Source organism: Podarcis vaucheri (assembly GCF_965113315.1).
Source record: "Podarcis vaucheri genome assembly, chromosome: 13".
In the NCBI taxonomy this organism is placed as follows: Eukaryota; Metazoa; Chordata; class Lepidosauria; order Squamata; family Lacertidae; genus Podarcis; species Podarcis vaucheri.
The window spans coordinates 32,798,817-32,806,891 of NC_138751.1; positions in this window are offsets into that span (position 1 = coordinate 32,798,817).

Consider the following 8,075-nt stretch of genomic DNA (forward strand, 5'->3'; position numbering starts at 1 on the left):
TAATCACTAGTTTAGGACCTTTTATGCTGCACCTGTTCAAGCGTCACATCAAGGGAAGAGAAGCCAGAAACTGCCTGCTGGGACCCTGTCTCCTTTTTATTACATTCCTTTGAAAGTTGCAAGGGCAGACAATATGCTCGCCACATTGGTGGAAGCTCACTCAGCCTTGCTGCATTCTGGGGAGGGGGGAGACGGAGGGGGGGCGGGGAGAGAGGAAACTTTCAATTTTATCCTCTGCATTCTGTTGCCAAGTTTTAAAAGGCGGGCGTGTATCCAGTACCCTCTGTGCACGCGTGTGTGTCTTTGTCTTTATATATAGAAAATTATATATCTCTATATATTGACTTTTAAAAGTTGTATGCAGCTGCTGCACAAAAAGTGGGGGGGGGGGGAGAGCCAGGATTCAGGAGAAGTGTTTTTTCTACTTGGCTGCATGAAAAGACACTTGGACTTGAACTGCAAGGCTGAGCTTGCTTTTAAAGGATTAAGTTCCCATTTACATAACTCGCCCCTGTGGTGAGGGAAGGACAGAAAAGAGGGGAAAGTATGTGGCAGGCAGGGAAGCGGGCAGGGGGAGTAAAGGCGATGACAACAGGAGAAAAAGTGCTTCGGGAAAAGCTTGAGGCCCGTGGATATACTCAGCGCTGCATTAAACGTCTGCATCAAGGGACTCTCGGTTCTGCGCTAAGGAAAGGTGGATTCTGCAATCTGTATATATCATGCACATGTGTGTGTTGCTTCCCCTCCTGCCTATAATCTTTCTCTGCAATTTATTTATTTATTTTATCTACCTCTGCAGTCTTATAACCCCGCCCCCCTTACCTGGGAATGAGCTCTGTTTAACGCAAGGATACATTTTTGAGTTGACATCATGGGTCTGCTCCGTACGTTAGCTGATCAGTTTTTCTGCAGGCTGTAATGGAAAAGTGGAAACAGAGGCAGATTTAATGTAGTGTGATCAGTTCCGGCGTACTGGAGGCCAAGCCTAGGGGGTGCCGCAGGGCGTCACAACTATGACATAGTGAACTGAGCAGAACAGAAGTCGAACAGCAAGGCGGGGACCCCAAATTCTGGCCTCATACAGGGTGCCGCTGAAATTTGAAAAAACAAAACAAAACAAAGTCTGCCCCTTTTGTGGGCATTCCTGAGGATACACTTAGAATGTAAAAAGTTGTGTATTTTATTTTAATAACAGTCATTCAATGGAATGCAATACTTTTGTATCGTGAGGAGTCAGCGGCATACAGCAATGATTCCTCTCCTACCCAGACCTTCTGTTTTGGGGTCTGGGACCCATTAATTAGCTGATGGCATCTCTTACCTTGTGCTCAGGCACCTGCTGATAAGAGCTAACTTATCTATTGCTCAGTCAAGAGCAGCTCTTGCCAGGTGTGCAAGGTCAGTTATATAGTTCCTGAGAATGTGTACGTCTGCAAGATATAAAAAGGGCTTGGAGATTCTGCCACACAAATCTCGGCGTTGTTGGAGACGGCGGAAAGTGCTTCGTACTGGCCATTGCAGCTGCTCAGCAGTTGCTTTTCAGAGGTGTTCCCAGTGACTGAAGGGATGTAACCTGCCTGTCCCTTTTCTTTTCTTTTGCTTTGCTTTTTGTTCCTTGTAAATAAAGTCTGTTTATCCAGGAACAGGCCCAGCGCACTCTTTGGCTTGCCCAAGTTCAAAAAGAACCTCTGCCCTTGGCAGAACACTGGTTGTAGGGCTGGGCTCAGTACTAGACAGACCTTGGACCGTTAGAAATCTTATTCAGCAACTTCTAACGTTTTAGCAGCAATTGCCCACAAATCTCCAGACATGACACCACAGCCATAGGGACTAGAATCTTGATAAGAAAGAAAAGAAAGGAAGCTGTGAACCTCAGGAAAAGGAATTGTGTACTTCCATAGTGTGACATAAGACACAACTTTAAAGGTGAAGGGACCCCTGACCATTAGGTCCAGTCACGGACGACTCTGGGGTTGCGGCACTCATCTCACTTTATTGGCCAAGGGAGGCGGTGTACAACTTCCGGGTCATGTGGCCAGCATGACTAAGCCGCTTCTGGCGAACCAGAGCAGCGCACGGAAACGCCGTTTACCTTCCCGCTGGAGCGGTACCTATTTATCTACTTGCACTTTGACGTGCTTTCGAACTGCTAGGTTGGCAGGAGCAGGGACCGAGCAATGGAAGCTCACCCCGTCGTGATTTGAACCGCCAACCTTCTGATCGACAAGTCCTAGGCTCTGTGGTTTAACCCACAGCGCCACCCACATCCCAAGACACAACTTTAGGTATATCCTATTCAGTGCACTGTGTGATTCTGTGTTTTCAAAAGCTTCCCAGCAAGAAGAAGAAAGGTGACTTTCTCTTGTTCTATCAGGCATCAAAAATTAGGTGCCACCCAACATTGGGTGGGACTGGCATGTGGAACACAGTCATGATGGATAAGAAGTCAACTTTTGCACCAGAACTCTTTACACACAGTGACAGGTGTGGATCTGCAATAGCAAGTATGCAAAAGTTTGATAGGGGGTATCCAATAATGGAACAAACAATGCAAAAAGCTCATATACAGGGCTGATTCACTACCCACTGCAAAATCAACATTATGAGGATCTCAGGTAAGTTCTTTCTCCCATATACCTTCCTTCCTTTTTTTATTGAAAAGAAAAGGCATGTTTCTATCACTCAAGGCTCCAGTAAGACTTAGTTTTCAGATAACACTTTATATGTTTGCTTGCACAACAGTAGGAAACCATGCTATAGTTTTATTTCTCCCAAAGCGAAATCCAAGCAACTGCGAAAGAAAAGGAAGGAAGTCAAATTCTCGCCCCCTCATAGTGATGAAGAGTTGGAACAGCTTTGCATACAGAAAGAAGGCAAATGTCACATTTTAAGTGCGGCGAACACACATTCTTCTGACAAACATGTGCTCAAGCCACTACCACTACACTTAAAATGTGATGCTTGGCTTTCGCACTAGATGTTCACTCTGTGTTTACTGACACATTAATAAATCATCATTTCAATGTTAACGCCTTTACAGATTGCAAAACCCCATTTTGAAGATCTCCCTGGAAAAGTCCCACTTGCAATGTACTTCTATAAAAGACAATGTCAAGCATCCTATCCCCCTCCTCCAACTCTCTGTCACACTGCAGTGTGACCAAGCAGCAGAACACAGGACATGGGACGTGCAGAAAGGTGGTGGTTTTGATTCTCGGCCTTTGATGTCACTTTTTCATCACATTGGGAATATAGACTATTGTTTGGTACAGTAACGAACCAGATCAGCAGTGGCTTAAATAGAGACCTCTCCATTTTCAAAACAAATGAAAACAGTAAGCTGCCTTATATTGAGTCACAACATTGCTCCGTCTAATTCAGCATTTTCTACACTGACTGAGGCCAGTGGCGTAGCGTGGGTTGTCAGCACCCGGGGCAAGGCAAGTAATTTGCGCCCCCTAACCCGTGGATTTGCGCCCTCTAACCCGTGGATTTGCGCCCCCTAACCCGTGGATTTGCGCCCCCTAACCCTAACCCCCAGATGTTGCGCCCGGTGCGGCCGGGCCCCCCCTGCACCCCCCACGCTACGCCACTGACTGAGGCAACAACTCTTCCATCTCTAACAGGAGATGCCAGTCACTGAGCAGAGGACTCTTAAACTGGCAACCCAGAAAGATACCAAATTCTGTGAGACTTAAGCATACACTTAGGCAGAGTAAGTTCTATTGAATTTGTAGGGAATGACTTCTGAGTAAACATGCATAGGATCATGCCGTTTCACTTTTGTCCAACTGCAGCACTGATGGGACATGTATACAAATGCATGTGAAACAGGCCCAACAGCCACTTTTCTGAAAGAAAAGCAGCTTCGTCATTTTGAGCAGAGAAGCAGCATAAAGAGGTGTTGCTTAACCCTTCCCCTGAGACACTACTCTGCCCAAGTTGCTTCTGCTCCCACTGGAGTCCCCAAGGCAGGCAGACAAGCTGTGCCTAGATACCGTGGGGCGGGGAGCAGCTTGGTGGGGTGAAAATGGAGGAGAAAATAACTGGTTGAGGAAATTTTTTAGCACCCCATCCCCACCGTCTGTTTCTCTGCCCAAAACAGACCCTTTCTGAGGCTGTGTTAGTTTGGAAAAGTTGCCATAGGGACTGAGCTACACACATTTGCATGTGATGTGAATTACGACCTCAATTATTTGGTTCCATCAGATCTGGCAGAGGGAAGTCAATCTAGGTGCTTCTGTGCACAGCAGTGGATCCCTTTCAAAGCCTCCCATTCCACAGACTGCTTCATGCCAGCCCCACCAATTCAACAAGGCCAAACGATGAATCACTGATTCTGCTTTTGGTTGATGAATCATACCATTAACCTGTTAAAGCTTGCAGCGCTTAAAAGATTTATCCGATCATCATCATGTACGTAAGAGTTGTACAAGCTGGGTCTAAAGCAGATCTTTTTTTATAAAAAAAATGCAATTAAAATTTATAAATCGATTGTCTCCACAACTCAAAAACAAAAAGCATATCAAAAACCCAACTAAACCACACTATGTATCACTAAGAACACAGAAATGTTACCACCAGAAAAGATGGTGAAGATCTGCATAAATTGTGTGTGCTGTTTTATATCCGTAGATGCAAATTTACAAATTATGACTATAATTTAAATAGAAATATAATACATCTCACAGGGGATGGTTGTAACCAGATGTCCTCTGCTGATGAGATGCTGCTGGCTGCGGATAGGGAACTTTAAGGAACTTGCAGGTCTCCCTTCTTAGGCTATTTAAACCAGACATGAGTTGGGACAGCCCTTCAGCTACAACAGGCCTTCAAATAAAGGACTGGTTTTTTTCTGACAGTAGCAGAACTCCTAAACTGCATTGGAGACAGAGAGAAAATGGATGGGTTGGTGGGACTAGGATAATTACAGAGACGTATGGTTCATAACATCACAGATAATTCCAATCTTTCTAAACCTGAATCAACATTCCAATAACTTGTTTTATTTTATTTTTGCCACTTCTGCATTATTTAGGTGAACCTCTAAAATTAAAATTTGGAACAACTCAGCGAGGGATTCGGAACAACTTAGCACCTTCAAATTTGGAACCACGTGGGTGTCGCTGTGGTCTAAACCACTGAACCTCTTGGGCTTGCCAATCAGAAGGTCAGCGGTTCAAATCCCCGCAACGGGGTGAGCTCCCGTTGCTCGGTCCCAGCTCCTGCCAACCTAGCAGTACGAAAGCACACCAAAAAGTACAAGTAGATAAATAGGTACCACTCCGGCGGGAAGGTAAACAATGTTTCTGTGCACTACTCTGGTTTCGCCAGAAGCAGCTTAGTCATGCTGGCCACATGACCCAGAAAAACTGTCTGCAGACAAACGCTGGCTCCCTCGGCCTGTAAAGCGAGATGAGCGCTGCAACCCCAGAGTCTGCGACTGAACTTAACTGTCAGGGGTCCTTTACCTTTACCTTTTAGATGCAAATTTAAAAACGATTGCTATAAAGGAAACATCTCCTATAAAGGAAGCATCTTATCACAGGAGGAAGGACTGTGACCAGGTGACCTTCCCTGGGCCTAGTCTCCAGGTGCTATGAATATGTAACTTCTGTGTCTCTGCTCTCCACTCTTCTAGATACCTACCTTTAAATCAGACTTGCTCCAAGCAGCCTTTCAAATAGAGGACTGTAAAATAGGGAACACTGGGCACCTTAATGACTGGGCACTTTGTCTAGGGAGCAGGCCCCGGTGAGAAACAACCACCAAGTCTTCTCCTTGAGCACTACATTCCTGGCACTTGGATATATTTACCCAATCAATTCTATTCAGTCTATGAGAGATAAGATTACTGTGGTGGCTGGTGGAGCAGAATGCAGGGAGCCCAAACAACAGGTGGAGCCAGAGGCAATGAGAGGCAGGACCAGCACTGGTTACACTTTTAAAGCACATCCAAAGCATGTTCTTTCCCTCAAAGAATTTTGGGCACTGTAGTTTACCCCTCACAGAGTGATACTTCCCAGCAACCCTTCACAAACTACTGTTCCCAGAATTCTCTGAGGGGTGAAATGTGCTTTGAAGGTGGCCTAATTCTAGCTTTGTTCCCTGATGTGTCCTCCAGCAGCAGGAGACTTTTTCAGGTGGTTCACAATTTAGCGGAACCACCTGCAACATCGGGGCCCAGTACGGGCCACATGTTCTCCTGCAATGATTTTGCAAAGTTTTTTGCAGATAAAATCGCTCAGATTCGGGAAGAAGTAGACTCCACCGTGGGAGCAGGGCCGGGCTGGGAGAGTGCTAGAGACCTGTCTAGTCAAGTTGCGTGGGATCAATTCCAATCTGTTACCTCCGAGGATATGGACAGGCTGCTTGGACGAGTGAAGCCAACCACCTGTCTCCTGGATCCTTGCCCATCCTGGCTTATAAAAACTAGCCGGGAAGGACTGGGCGATGGGCTTCGTGGGGTGGTAAATGCTTCCCTCCGTGAGGGAGCCTTCCCAGACCCGCTGAAAGAGGCGGTTATTAAACCGCTTCTTAAAAAACCATCTTTAGATGCGGCCACGATGGCCAACTATCGCCCAGTCTCAAATCTTCCATTCTTGGGCAAAGTGAATGAGCGAGTGGTTGCTGAACGACTCCAGGCACACCTGGAAGAAGCGGACCATTTGGATCCCTTCCAGTCGGGATTCAGGCCTCATCACGGGACTGAATCTGCCTTGGTCGCACTGGCTGATGATCTCTGGCGGGCTAGGGACAAAGGTGAGAGCTGTTCCCTAGTTCTGCTGGATCTCTCAACGGCGTTTGATACCATCGACCATAACATCCTTCTGGACCGTCTTGAGGGGCTGGGAGCTGGGGGCACTGTCATACAGTGGTTCCGCTCCTTCCTCCTGAGTCGTGTTCAGAAAGTGGTGGTGGGGGATGAGTGTTCAGACCCCTGGGCTCTCACTTGTGGGGTGCCTCAGGGTTCTGTCCTCTCCCCCATGCTTTTCAACATTTACATGCAGCCACTGGGAGAGATCATCAGGAGGTTTGGGCTGGGTGTTCATCAGTATCCAGATGATACCCAGCTCTACCTCTCTTTTAAATCAGAACCAGTGAAGGCGGTGAAGGTCCTGTGTGAGTGTCTGGAGGCGTTTGGAGGATGGATGGCAGCTAACAGATTGAGGTTGAATCCTGACAAGACAGAAGTACTGTTTTGGGGGGACAGGAGGCGGGCAGGTGTGGAGGATTCCCTGGTCCTGAATGGGGTAACTGTGCCCCTGAAGGAGCAGGTGCGCAGCCTGGGAGTCATTTTGGACTCACAGCTGTCCATGGAGGCACAGGTCAAATCTGTGTCCAGGGCAGCTGTTTACCAGCTCCATCTGGTACGTAGGTTGAGACCCTATCTGCCTGCGGACTGTCTCGCCAGAGTGGTGCATGCTCTGGTTATCTCGCGCTTGGACTACTGCAATGCGCTCTACGTGGGGCTACCTTTGAAGGTGACTCGGAAACTACAACTAATCCAGAATGCGGCAGCTAGACTGGTGACTGGGGGCGGCTGCCGAGACCATATAACACCGGTCTTGAAATACCTACATTGGCTCCCAGTACGTTTCCGAGCACAATTAAAAGTGTTGGTACTGACCTTTAACGGCCTCGGTCCAGTATACCTGAAGGAGCGTCTCCACCCCGGACGCTGAGGTCCAGCGCCGAGGGCCTTCTGGCGGTTCCCTGATTGCGAGAAGCAAAGCTACAGGGAACCAGGCAGAGGGCCTTCTTGGTAGTGGCGCCCGCCCTGTGGAACGCCCTCCCACGAGATGTCAAAGCGATAAACAACTACCTGACATTCAGAAGACATCTGAAGGCAGCCCTGTTCAGGGAAGTTTTTAACGTGTGATATTTTAGTGTATTTTTGGTTTCTATGGAAGCCGCCCAGAGTGGCTGGGGAGGCCCAGCCAGATGGGCGGGGTATAAATAAATTATTATTATTATTATTATTATTATTATTATTATTATTATTATTATTATTATAGCTTTGTTCCCTGATGTGTGTATGGTGGCCTAATTCTAGCTTTGTTCCCTGATGTGTT